The following is a 15,270-nucleotide window of genomic DNA, read 5'->3' as shown; positions in this document are numbered from 1 at the left end:
TTATGTGACAGCGGATAAAGGCTAACCTTTCTATCTTATCCCTACTTTTCCGAAGTGTGTTATTGCTGAAGTTTATCCTTTTTCTAAGGGCCACTTTGAACATTTCCGTCGACACGAAGGCAAAGAAGTAAACTACCTTCAACAAAGATAACAATCTATTTTATGAAATTATATATTTTTTACGATCCCTTACTTACAAAGGCTAAGTAATGGCTTGATTTGGAATATTTCAAAAGAAATTGGGCTTTTATTATTAGGAAAATTATGAAACGCAGACCTCATGGATGTTGTCAGTCAGTGAAAACTTAGAAAAATGGCTCGCAACATCGCATGCACATTGCACAGGTTTCAAGAATCTTCATTCTATTTTTCACCCAACTAGCTTGGCAAACACTTTATGTCTTTTAGCCCGCTCTCGTCGAGATCATCACGGTTCAATCCATGGTGCGACCCGTTGATAGTCTTCAGAGACAACGACAACCCACGACTCGACCATGGAAACGATAGCGGGAATGAAAAAAATATTTAACTGGCAGGGAATCCGCACAACCTTCAGCGATTTAGTTACTATACAATTCAACGCATCAAGGGACTTGATACTAGCCTCCTTGCTAACATTTATAGATGGTCCAAGATAATATGCCACTGTTTTCAAACAATGTAAGCAAGCAAGTAAACATATCGAAAATGATAATTAATTCGCTATATTTAAGTCATTTAATAGGCACTTATGACAAAAAACGCTCAAACAGCCGTAATAATGGCCGTATAACTTCACCAGTTTGCTTTTATATTCCAAAACGTCTCCTGCAGAAATTAATACCTATGAATAAGTAATGAAGGAGCTGACTTATACTACGTCGCTTTTTACAACGCTTTCCATTCTTCTGCTACGCATCTTTGATTAACAATTATCCATTCCCAGCCATGCATCTAAAATTCCATGCAATATTTTACACCGAGAAACTGCACTAATGTCCTGAATTTAAAACACTCACTCATTCGAAATATGAATCTGAATATGAAATTCAATAATCACGTAAAAAATTATTATCCTTCTTTTAAAACTTAGATTTCATAAAGTTTCCTTTTATTACTGTCCCAAAGTTTTAACTTCTATACTTCTCGAAAATCTCTTACTGGATTTCAAGATACAATTCTATGAAATAGGAAAATATTATGACTCCAAATATCCTGACATGACAAAACGTAAACTAGAACGTGGACAATAACGCTCAATGATACTTTCCCCGCAAGTGAACCCCCACCACAGAATTCCCAACCGCTATCTCTCATTACGAAACAACTTGCAGTTGGTTACATAACTAGCAGATAATAGAAACAAGTTGGGCTGTTTTCGGTCTCAACTTCCACTTGCTTCGATGAGACGAAATTTTCATTTCAAACGCATGATGACCTAGCCGGAAATTCCTCAGATAGCGCATCTACAGAGCAGATGAGACTGCGAGTCAAGAGCAGCATGACCAAAGAAAAGTAATCGCATCACATAATCACTTGCCACAAACTCTACAGAACTTTAATACTCCAAATTACATGCATTTCCATTGCATCATTGCTGGTAAACATCGCCGACAAATAAGATAACCAAATACCTCAGAAACATAAAAAGGGTAGGGTTGAAAGTTATTCAGTAACTCTTATTAATTTACAATAAAATAATCTAATTAATGGCCAGGAATATTTCATCGCCTCGTGAAAGAGAAAAAAATCAATAAGGTTCCCTTCTTTTAGTTCGACCAACCTACTCCTACCCATAGCATCATAATAATAATCAGAGCATTTAAATCCTGTCCTATACGGTTCAGAGGGGAATTTAAGTCTGACAGATAAGCCTGATACCGTCATAACATTGCTCTTTAGGAAATACGGAAAGATGAAGACTCAGCTTAACGCTCCATTTAACAGACAAAGGCAATTATGCTAAATATTTTTTAATAGTAGTTACTTCAGCCGCTTATTATCTCATTCTCCACGTGCCGATAGCTTGACACGGATGCTCACCGAATGGATGACTTGAAAAACGGCATGGCGCCGTATGGGACTTGTAGGGGACGAATAACAATTATTTAGTTATTTTTACAGTATACAGTTATTTTTACAATGGAAGAAGAGAGAAACCTGGTGTCGGCTTGAACTTTCTCTAACAAGGATACATCAATCTCGTCCTGCCATTGTTTTTTTCGCAACGAAACACTCATGTAAAATTTACGTTACCATTTTAAAATTTTAAGGGTAGACAGAGTATTCCGCTGTCAATATTTGCTTGTATTTCACATTGAATACCTCAATATTTATCAATTTATTTTTTTTAAGGAATACAGGGAAAAGTGGTCAAGGATCCACTTGCACTGAATTTCAGAGAATAAACGCTATAGACAGAAATATAAGGTATCATCCTACTAATTTAGTGAAAAGATGAGACCAAGATAAAAATACTCGCACCCGAACACGGCTACTATCACACGCTAACGAAGATGGCGCTACACAACCAACGAAAAGCATGGTTAGAATACTTCATCAATTTCCTTGTCAATATACTTGGATAAATGAACAAACTCATCAAAACAAACGTTGCTCTGATAAGAGAGGCTCGAACCACGAGGACAGTAAGCCTGACACAATCAACGCAGGAAATGGAGTCATTTCCACATTCATGTCAATATTTCCCTCCACTGTACTACGTTGGGAAGCATAAAATGAGCTATTTTTAGCCATACAGCGCGAATCCGTACTCCACTCACATTTCCAATGAGGATTCCAAGAGATTTTCAGGATTATCTCTACTTCCATCCCGGCCCGGAACTAGGGTGGGGCAGAGGGGTCGCGTGCCCCACGCGGCATATTTCAGGTGGGGGCAAAATTTGAAAAGTTTATAAAAATAAGTTACTTAAATTTTCTAATTGAATAATTTAGCTATAATTATTAATTTATAAATTATTAAAAAATAATATTAATAAAACTTCTTGATAGCAAATATACTGTGTTTAGACTACAGCATCTCAAACATAATTAGCTTACCGATATGTTATATTTTAGTTTTGGGGGAGGGGGAGGGACGGAGAGTGGGGGGATCAGTGGACGTGAGGCGTCAAATTGATCTTTGCCCCCCTGATAAAATTCCTGGCCAATGATGTAGTTTACATATGTAAAAGAAGACGTCTGTTTGTCTGTCCGCTATGCGTTTCCATAAGGCAGCACAGATTGCTTTCCCGCTTACCGCCTTCTTTCAATTTTGAGTCAGCCGTGGGATACAGTGAAGTTACAGGGAAGTTTCCCACTTCTCTGAGTACTATCCTTTCCGAGCAACGCCGGGTGGCCTACTGGTAGTCAATAAAATAACCTACACTGCCTGAAAATCGTAAATTCTTCGATAGATTGCTCCCTATCATCATTTTCTCTCCACTTCCAATCTTCTGAGGCCTTGGGAGGAATTCGCCTACAGCGGATGATAAAGCAGGACGAGGCGTCGGGAGCGTTCGATGCGATCGTAATTCACGCCCGATGGCGTCTGCTGTTTGGCCTCCGGCAGGTGCCTCGCCAGATGAAGGTGGAGAAGAGAGGAGTGGGTATCTGTTTCTTCACAACCGAAGACGATAAGGCGGCAGGAGGAGGGTCCAGGAGCTCCGGAACGCCACTCACTCCTTCCCCCAGCAGGGCTATTAACACCGCGGAGGAGCAAGTTGCGAAACGCCAGCCGCGCCGCCCCACATTCGTGAAGACGAATCGAAAGATTCGCTGCTCAGGGATTTCCCCTTGGCCACCCTATTCACCGCCTTCCATTGCCAAAGATTTTTTCCCTAAGGGTCTCTTCCACCTTATTGTCTCCTCAGACCGTGCGAAAGACAAATACCAACCGACCATACACTCAACCGGACAGCACAAATTATACCTGATCTAAGTGGCGTACGTAGGGTGGGACAATAATGTGAAATGATGATTCCCTAGCAAGTGATCATAAAATTCCAACCCGCTATCTGTCATTACTAAACAACTTGCAATGTATTGCATAACTAGAAGATTGTATAAACAAGATGGGCTGTTTTCGGCCTCATCTTTCACCTGCTCCTATGCAAAGAAATATCGGAATTCTGTTAATTTTTTTTTAATTGAGAGAAAATTTTTCATTTCAAACGCATCTTGATCTAGCCGCAAAGTCTCCAAATAGCAAATCTAAAGGGCAGATGAGACTGTGAAATATTCCCCCACCCAAACTAATTGATTCAAGCAGATAAATATTAACTTATACACAAATTTATTCTACTCCACCAATATGCTTCAGCAAAATAGCTTCCCGACGACCCATGAATTGTGTAATTTTAAGTGCCAAAATAGCATAGAAGGCGATTTCTAGCGATATAAATGTTCACATTTTCCCAAGAGGAGGGTTCCACTCCCCTGATCCCCCGGGTCGTGCCCCCTCAACACATCGCCCTGGCTACGCCCATGCCTGCTCTTGTAGATCAAAAGGTCCGCGCTGCCTTGACCAAGACTGTCCTAAATAGACCTGCGAATTTACTGTAGAATTCGACGACATGGAGTCATCAGGTAATTTTCTTAATTCTCAGTAATTCAACTTCATCTGAAATTATAGGTAATTTCAAATTTTGATCGATTTAAGATAATTTTGGGAGTAAAATATCATAATATTTTGAGTACGTTTCTTGTTTTCACAACATCCTTCAATATTACTATTGTTTTGGGTGCTCCACTATAAGGTTCACATTAACACAGCTAAGGGATAGGTCATGGGTGTGATTCCTTTCCGCAGTTCAGATATAGTTGTTATTGGCCTTTCTTTGGCCTTTTTGACCACTATAAAAAGTCCGCTGTGCAGATGCAACCAGATATTCTCCCTTCAACCGGTTAGTCTCAGTAAACGCACGCAAGCCCACTTGGGCGCTATCATCTCCCTCTAAGGTCAAATCTCCGGTCTTTCTTCCAGGAAAGACGGGTGAACACGTGTTGAAACACGGCAGGGGATATTCATTCGAGATCTCTCTTACGCCACGCAATTGCCCGTAACAAATCCTTTACCCATGATACAACGCGGCGAGATATTTCTAACCATTCCTTGATTGAGTATCACTTTCAATTGATTTATCATCAGCGTGAACAATAGGTAGTGTTAGATGATGTTAATGTTATATAGCCTTAGCATCCTAAACTAATAAACAAAAGCATGTATGAAATTAATGAGAGTTAAATGGGCGAAAAATATTAATTTCTATTAGTTATAGCATCCAGCCATTATCTATGGGAGAAGAGTGAACGTGTGTTGAAATACAGCGTGACACTCAAGGGTATTCTGTCTTTCAAGTTGTATATAGCCCGCAACAAATCCTCTCCCTATTATATAATACTGCGAGATATTCATCATGAGCACCTTGATTGAGTATCACCTTCAATTTTTTTATCATGAGTGTGAACATTTGATTCACGATGACAATCCGAAATATGTAACCCAATCTGACACACGACAGAGTATATGGATTATTAACAAGCATAAATGGCATAGAGAAATATTAATTGCCAGGAGTTGGATCATCCAAGGGCTGCTAGTCAATCATTATGCACGGGGCAAAAGTGCAACGTTATTGAAACAGAAATTAATTCTATGCAAACCCGCCTAATTACATTATCATCTGCATTTTTGACCATGAGATTATTAATAGAGCATAAAGAGCTACATTTCGTTCTGTTATGTGGAATCCGAGAGATAGCAGAGGACAGGAGAAACCTCCGCTAAGCTTTTGAAGTTAATTACCCGATTTAATACCCTTGCGTCATGATATAGGGATATTTATGATACAAAATATTAAAGCAACCCGAGATGAACAAGCGCTTATATTAAGGGATAAACAATTGAGGTTGCATACATGAGACTTTCCAGGGGAATGGGTAAAAATTTTCTGCAATATTTTTGTAGTAAACAAAAATCAGAAAACATCCTCTTCGTTTATTTGGTCTGTTTAACGTCCTTCTGGGATCAAATTATCAACTAAAAAATCTGATCAATGCTTAATACGGAAGTACCTAAATCATAAGTAGATATGTACTTCGTAAAATCGTGAATACATAAGTGGCTTTATTTTGGGAAATTACTCAGGCCATAGATGAGAACCTAAATAAAATAATCTATCCAATGGGTATTTACGTCCAGATCAAAATGCGACGACCATTGTGATTAAATTAGAGAAACTGTTAAAGCCAATCTTTTTTCACACCGCGTACAGTAAAATAAATATAAAAAAGAATCTTCTATCGCAAATACCACGAGAAGTGGGTTTCGGAAGTACTGAGAACTGAAGTAAACGCATCTTCTATTTTCGAAATTCCATTAGAATTGGCAGTAAAATTGTTGACAAACGAATTGACCTAACTTCATCGGATACGATTCAACTGTATAGACTTCTCCTCCAGTGAGTGACTTATGCAAAGAGCGACTAAAGGGGTCTATACCCCCCTAGGGTTTCCAATTTACACTTGGTAAAATGGAAGATGTGTTAAATTGCCGAATATATACAGGAGAGTCTTTTTGGACCTTTATAATAAGGAATAAAAACGCAAGGCATTATAGAAACTTGGTACGCGGTAAAATTACTAAAAATGTACATAAATGTTTTTTTTTAACTTAATTCTTTGGAAAATTAGTAATGAGACTGCCTTAAAGTGTTGTTACAAGCCTCGAACTTCTCAAAATTTTCGTAACCTCCCGGACTCCCACTACTGCTGGAAGGTTACCTCCCAGGTACACCTCCTAGCAGTACATCCTCTTGTCCCAAACTTGGATCGGCCACTGCCTTCAGCCACCATTAAATTTTCTATTCTTAAGCCATCTACCCTCTACCCAAATACCCTATCAAAAACGCCCAACGTTCTATGCTGAAAAAATACTGTATATTTAAAAAATAAGTTCAAAGTAGCGTGTTTTCTTAGTTTTCCGTAACAAATTCTAAAATATCCCATTCCACAGGTATCGGAATATGTTCCTCATGACCCTGGCTAATCATTTTGGGACCAATTAACGTTACGTGAACACCTCTCTGAAAACTACGTACTCTAATTGCCGTTTTACACGGTACATGGAATTGCGCAATCTGACGTACGTACGAAGGTGCAATCAAAATTGCGTCGTGTAAAGCGGTAAATTGCTAAAACACATGCGAGAATGTATGGATGCGAGACGGCAAAATAGCCCCTGTTCTAATTTCGTTCATGCATTCGCGCAATTCCACGCCATTTTAGAAATTAATGCAGCTCTAACCTGCGCAATTCCGTGCCCCGTGTAAAACGGCCTTAATACAAAGTATTCACTGTTCAAATGATTCACTTTCACTGCCAAAAAAAATCAAAATAATACAATACAAAATGCTTTCAAGCTTTTTGGGATTTAACATATCTCACCTATGTCCTCCGATTCTCAAGGTGAATAGTAAATATTTTGATTAGTAAGTATACAAAAGGAAAAAATATTACACGCTTTTGATATCTAATCTAAACCTTATGAAAATGCTAACGGACTCAATATGCTATAATGTTAAGTGATTTAAGAGGGGATGAAAAGTGCTGACACCGCTGAGCATACCACTCCCCGCATCATCCTCCATTACATAAATACAAGTCACGCAGCAGTGCCATGCGTTGCGATACGATTCACATGATACCTCTGCGTATCTCAACGCGTCACTGTCGAGGTCAATGCCCTTCACACCAATCATGAACACGAGTACAGCATTTATCGGTAAAAAGATGGACCACAAAATGACCCACAGTGGGATAAAATTCAACTTCCAGCATTCATGAGCATGGATTTTTCAAAAATGCAAATGATATAACTTTGCCGGCCTCGGTGGCGGCGGGGTAAAGTCCTCGTCTGCGAAAACCAAAGGTCTCGGGTTCGAGTCCCGCCCGGTTAGGTTGCCTCTATTCAAGGCATGGATGATCCTGCACGTTTAATTGTTAAATGTTATGAAAACCTCGATGTAAAGGCCAAGTAGAGTTGTTTTCGGTGGTGTAGCAGTAAATAAATATAACTTTGTATAATATAAATAGATATAACTTTCTAACAAATCCCCATAAATAATAATCATTACCAGGATGAGAAATTAGCATTATTCTGTATGCATGAGGCTCAATCGCAGTTCAATTCTAGTCCCATTCAGTCAAAGTTTAAAGATTCTTCGCCCCAGGACCGTTTCACCACCCCTCAGTTATAGTGACATTGGAACAGACGCTGCTCCCTCAATCTATTCCCATTTGAAGAAATCGTGGGAAACTTTTAATGGTCATATCACTCAGACCACCAAAATCTTCGACAGAAACTTTGAGGGCTTCAAGCAATAGCAAAAGACGAAAATGGTACAAATTCGTTCATATCATGAGTCTAAATCACATGACACATCTCTGGTATGCTCCGATGAGGCTCTCTGAACTCTGACATTGAGCAAAAAAAATCGAGGAGAACACATGCTTATTGGGCCGAAGGTTATTACCACAACTTGAGATAAAATATATCAATGAATAGCGCAATAGAAGGTTGATTAGAAGATAATTACCTATACCGTGAGAACGAAAAAGAGATAAGTCAAACGAAAACGTAAGTAGGAAACAGGATGACGTTGAAATTGAAGAAATTAGCCCTGATAGTAATTTGGACAACCAAAACAAACAATTAAGCACGGTTATCTTCTGCTATTGATTTGATGAAGTAATTATCCCTGAGAATCAAGTTTATCATGGAGTTTCATTTATTCTTGTAATTTATTCAGATCTCACAATATCCTCCCTTTGCTTTCCATGTCCGCAAAAAAAAATTTACAACATGGCGCAACAAAAATAGAAAAGAGGTGGATTATTCTGATTAAAGAGACACCAATTGAACAGAAACATAATTTCAGCTCCTTGGAAAAATAAGGAAGAAGTGATTAGTCTGTGACCTAGTACTTCCAGGTATATTTAGAACAAGAAATCAATGATAAAATCAAGCCCTTGGCATCCAAAATTTTTATTCTTTGGTATTTATTTTTCTCTTCAACCGCAACTGAATGCAAATGGAAAGCTACAGTTCGAGAATAACAATTTTTCGGAATATTAAAAGATCAAAAAAATAAAAAATCAGGTATCTATTGTATTCAAGGAAAAAAATAGATACCGGCGAAACGAAATAGAGCGGTATTTAAGTGGATGAATTCACTACTGGTCTTCACAAAATGAAAACCCATCTAGCCCGCACGCGGACTACAGTAGAACATTGCCCGAAAGACAAAATTCAACTTTCTGATAGACCTGAGCCGCCATTAATCTCATGTTTGTCCACTAAATCTCTGAAGAGACCAACTATAGAAATGTATAAAATCCACAAGAGTTGACTTTCAACTTTGTAGCATTTCTTTGAGGAAGATATCGATGCGTGTACTTTCCCATCGTTGCCTATAGTTTTTCCCCAGCGCAAACAAGAGACCACCGAGCGGAAAAGGACCTCTTATCACAATATTGGTTTAAGTCGTCGATAGGCGATCTTTACACAGATGATACTCCAAAGCTTTCCCCTCAACAAACGCGTTTCCATTCAATGAATAAGTGAATCCTGATACTTCATTACTCCTTCCCAGTCCACACACGATAATTGGAGAAGGTCCTACACGCGGCAAACACACACGCGTGACGGGTTGCCTAGTCAGGAGTAGCGTGTAAAATACCGCACCTTCAGCCCTATCACGTGAATTCGAATAATAGCAGGTTGCTCCAAAGTCTATAATAGCCTTCTTCATATATCCTGATGCGGTTGGGTGTGTCGGATGACGGTAGCTTATTCCCCTTTCCAAAAGCAAGCGAAGATAATAGTCCGTTTCGTAAAATGCATTTTAATGTAATGTAAAGTGTGTAAATGTCAGGGAGGCAAAATTCGCGACCCCTTTTATCTTCCCGGCCACCTCATTTGACCCCCAAATTACACCACTGACCTTAGCCCTGCGCAAAACCTCAAGAGTCATCAATGTCTCCAAACCAAGTCCTTCATCAGCCAAGCTTTACTCCCTTCATTCCGCTCGCCGCGGTTTTTAACGAAGCCAGCGGCTTTGGCTTTTATTTTATCACGATGATTTGGTTGTGATTGGCGGCAGACAGCATGGAGTGATGGCGGCTGATGAGAGGCTCGTGGTGGGCGGAGGAGGGGGAAAAGGCAGGAGGGGAGGTAGGGGGATGGGATAGGAGATTGGAATCCCAGGGGTACGAGGGATGTAGAAGGGGAAAGAGGTCGAGTGGTGGGGTGGTATAAGGGGGGAAACGTGGTAGGGGAGGGTACAACAATAGAAAGATGATACTGCGGAAATGGCGACGAAAAAAATTGGCAACAGTTTAATCTAGTTCACAACAATTTCATGGAACACGGTGTGACCCTGGAGTTTAACATTGAATCGTTTGTACCAAGGAGGTTGTAAATATACTGGAGGGGGCACCACTGGTTCCGAGCGTGGAGCGCAGTGTGGCAAGAATGGCGGTGCTTGGGTAGGAATAGCCACGCCGACTTTGACAAAAACATTGACAATCTCGTAAGGATCAATGCTTATTATTTGGTAAACATTTTTGTCATAACTCGTTCATAAATAAAAAAAAATATGCAACGCACACCGTAAACCTTTTTTTCTTACTTATTTGGTAGGCTTCACGATGGTAGGCCTCAAACATCTTTTCCCAGAGCAATATTATTACCAATCACCACGGTTACGTTCTACAACCAGCTTACAAAATACAGCTTGTTAGCTGAAAATAAAATTTTACGAGTGTAAACTAGTCATTTCCCTGCACTTAAACTGGTATTTAATTTTATCATAACCAACGGAAATCTAGCAATTACAGTAAAAAAGTATATTTTCAAGGATATCCTCACCGGTAAAGTGGCTAAGAGACACAAAGTGTATACATTAATAGAAGTATCACGAATAATGAGGAAATTCCGATGACAATCAACGGCGAAATACTAATGATTATGGTAGCATTTTTCATTTAATGTATTGCATTTTCAGAACAAAATTTAGCCACCTCAAAATATCAGTCGGAGACTAAGACCAAAAATTGTCAAACCAAGATGGCGGAACTTTGACCACCCTAAAAACTTGGAAACAGCGCCTCCAGATATTCCAAGTGCTATTACGCTATCAATAAATGTCTAACAGTGGTGTAAAAATTGTCAGTGGCGTGTTAACCTCCGTTTTTCACCGTAGATATGACATTTCACGATCAAGCAAGGCCGTAGCCAGGGGAGGGATCAAGGGGGATTGATCCCCCCCCCGAAATGAAAAAAATGAAATAGATACTTTATGCTCGCTTGGTGCTCACACGAAGATATTATATAGCGGCGCAGGGACATCTAGTAGTCAAATGCGACTTAAGTCAATAATTATCTAAGCGAATTTGTAGGTGCAGTGTGTGTACTTGTAGTGCAGCGTGTGAAATAATAGTGCTGTGAATTAGTAGAGAGGTGAGTGACTTATGAGCCTCCTGAGGGACCGCAGAATTGACATCGACACCGAGGAGTTAATTCATTTGGTCGCTGCAAAAAAAAGCTAGAAGGCTAAATTCAATTTTATAATAATATTTTTATATTTTCCTTTAAGGGTTTATAATAAATAAGTAACTGTGCGTGAAGTTTGTTATTCTACTATTTCAACGAATAGTTGTGAAAAAGTCACCTAAGTTACTTGCGTGGGGTAATTTAAGGCTTTAAATCATTGAATAAATAATTGTTTTCATCATAACGAGCTCTGTTATTGTAAGTTGTACGTGATGAATGTAAGAATGGTAGTGACTTCCAGTTTTTGATAATTGTATTTGCCTACTTCCTACTATATTTTTATGGTACATGCCAGCAGGGGCGCAGCTAGGAATTAAGGCTGGGGGGGGGGAGTTTAGGTGCAACTAATACCGGGATGTGTGGGGGTATGGAATACTCACCAGGATAAGCGGTAGGTGCGATATTAATAAACTGTGGAATTTTCAGATAAATAGTTCAAAATGGTGAGTTTTACGGTTTTCTGGGGGATATTTTATTAATCCTTAACCCCTTCACTGACGGATATTTCTCAACAAATATTACAAAAAATGTCATATTATTTTATTACGTTTTTTAATTATTTACAGGTAGATAATAAATAAAAAACATTCATTTAAGTGTTTTACGAAGTCATTTATTTTAAAATTTACTCTTATTATATCATTTTTTTTTAAATTTCATGTATTCTTGCATAAAAATCAAGTAAAATATTTCACAATAAATATAGTCACAAAAATTACTCACTATAAAAACAGACTATGGAGTTAGAAAAATATTAATATAAACTCCAAATTTGAAACGGTAAAATATTATATAAACTAAAAGTCTATTTTTGTGTGGTATACTTTGAAACACCCACATTACAGTCAGGGCAAAAATTGCGACTCTCCCTCCTCACCATTTTTCCACGCGCATCTCGCTTTCGGGAGCACACGGCACACTTCCGAGTTGGGTTTGACTTATTTTCCGTGGGTGGGATTATGTCTGGGAAATGCCTCTCGGTAATTCGGAGGGGATGGGCTTTTGCAGGTGGCCTACCTGCCTTAGGGGAGGGAACACTTGGGAAGTACAGTTCAATCATTTTATCTATTAGGTCCAGCCTGTATTGCAAATGTGTTTTATCACCACCTGTTTTTCGACATAAAACATATGAATTCCATAAGCAAATTTCCATCAAATGAAAAAATAATTTTTTACAATATTTTTTCCCTCTTTTTCTTGGGAATGGATAGTCAGCCAAATGCTGATCTATCCTGTCAACACCCCGCATTGCCTCATTGTAATTGATGACTACCTTTGGTTTCATAACCACTGCCCCCCTTTTCTTCACCTCTCTCATTTCCCTATTGTGAACTGTAGAGAGTAACGTTACTTCCTTTTTGTCCTTCCAGGGAAGATCCAAAATTTTTCCTTTACGGAAAGCTGCCACATCTCCTTTCTTCATTTTTTTCTTCTTCAGCCCCTCTGGCATCCCCTTTCCTGTTCTGCACACAGTTCCATAAGTATCACAAGAATGAGAAACTAGTTCCTCGGCTAGTTGTGGAGAGGTATAAAAATTGTCTGTGGTGACGCAATACCCTTTTTCAAATAGTGGTTTCATCAGTGACAATACCACTTGGGAGGACATTGGCTTACTTTCAAAGTCTTTGTCAAGAGTAGTGCCTTTCCCGGTATAAATGATTGTTGACCAGAGGTATCCAGTGCTGGACTCGCAGAGAACAAAAGTTTTTATGCCGAATCTAGCTCTTTGAAGAGTAATTCGCAGAGGAAATAAATGTTAGCTGTGAACACTCCAAAAGACTCCATAGAACTGACACTAGAATTTTATGGAATGGGAGTGTAAGTAACCCAAAACAGATAGTGGTAAAAGGACAGAGGCAAAGAAACCAAAACATGAGGGTCAGAGGCATTGGGAAGGGAAAAATGGTGAGAAAGAGTGTTTTTTGTCATGTGCGGCTGTAAAAAGGGAAAGTGGAGGGCAGTAGGGAAAAACCGATGAGGGTGCAGTGGTTGCATGAAAGGGAGATCGGAGGGGAGGAGGATGAAAAGGATGAAAGGGCGGCCTCGACAGTGCGTAGACAGTGGGTAAAAGGAAAGGCGGAGGGGAGAGAACAATGGATGAAGAGAAGGGATGGATAAACAAGGGGGTTGGGAGATAGAAAATATGTCTTCCCTGGAAGGGAGAAATAGCTGAATAGCCGAAGGTTCTATGTCAAATCTATGCAAGGTCACAAATATTGAGGAACTTACAGAAATGAAATAATAATCAGTTGTATTTGTAGCTAAATAACAAACGGAAAACTAAAAAACAAAGATATAGTTTGTCATTATAAAGAAAAAAGACAATAAAACATCACTGAGCAAGTTGATTTTCGGTGCGAAGATTTTGACACCATATTGCTGAAAAAGAACATTATCAGAAAGTTCCCGACTACTGTTACGTAGTTGACAGAAATGGCTTTCGAACACGCGACCTTTGGAATAGCAGCTTGGACGTAATTTATTTACGAGGTCCCGTCGACTACACTGAAGAGTAAGTAATGATAGTTTTGCTTAGTAGTGTTTATAAAATGTTTCAAATTAATTTATTCACGGAATAAAGATAATACAACATCCTTTCCGATAGCAAGATTCGAACGCGCGACCTTCAGAATAGCAAGACGGCACTTGTCTGTCGACTCACTTCGGCTGTTCCAACGATTGATAAAAACTCTGCGAAAAGTCATCGCAGTTATTTATAAAACGCATTGTTTCTTTGTTCATTTATCTCATCTCGATACACAATAGGTTTAGAAACATAAACATTACGAGAAATAATAGATTTTTCCCCTCTTTTGGACCTCGAAAAAACGTAGAAGTTTGCCGGATATCATGCATTGTGAAGACACGTATGCACTCTCACGGCAAAACTACGTACTTCTAATAAGGGGACGAGATATCTCGTCCAGATCACGAAAGAAGAAGCCAACTTGACATAGGACGAGTTAACTCGGCCGCGTCAGTTTTTGCGCGTCTTCTTAGGACGAGATATCTCGTCCGAATCAGGGAAGGGGTTAAACTACTCTATAAGTAATATCAATCCAATTGAGTAAAATGGATTAAACTTAAAAATTCCTCTGAGCTCTGGGGGGGGGGGGGTTATCCCCCAAAATCCCCCCCTCGCTGCGCCACTGATTCCAACCTCCTTGTTTATTACAGAAACACCATAACCGACATTCTTTTCGATTTTGACTCGTTAGTAATTTATCAATCTATAATTTTGAATGCATCGTCTAGTGCATCAACTACACAACTTCGACTACCTATCCTAAAGACTCGTTATAAAATTTTTCGTTTAGAGCAGAAACCCCTAATTTACAGGAGTAAGAAAAAAATTTTTTTGGTTTCTCCATCATTTACAAGTTGTTGGTTATGGGGTTTCTGTAATAAACGATTCAATTCCATAGGGGCATAGGCGGATCTAGGGGGGTTTACGGGAGCACGTGCCCCCCCCCCCAGACCCTTAAAAAATATGCCAGATTTTTAATAAGGTCCCATTATTATTGCGTTCGTTTTGTGTGACGAGGTATCCTTGTGCCCCCCCAGAACAAAATCCTGGATACGACCTTGCATAGGGGTACGAATGCGCACATCCTGGTTCACAGCAACTAAACTGAGCAATCGGCACATTTCGAAAAAAATCGTATCAGGATAAAATA

The sequence above is a fragment of the Ischnura elegans genome, chromosome 2 (genome assembly GCF_921293095.1).
Source record: "Ischnura elegans chromosome 2, ioIscEleg1.1, whole genome shotgun sequence".
In the NCBI taxonomy this organism is placed as follows: Eukaryota; Metazoa; Arthropoda; class Insecta; order Odonata; family Coenagrionidae; genus Ischnura; species Ischnura elegans.
This window is presented reverse-complemented; position numbering follows the sequence as displayed.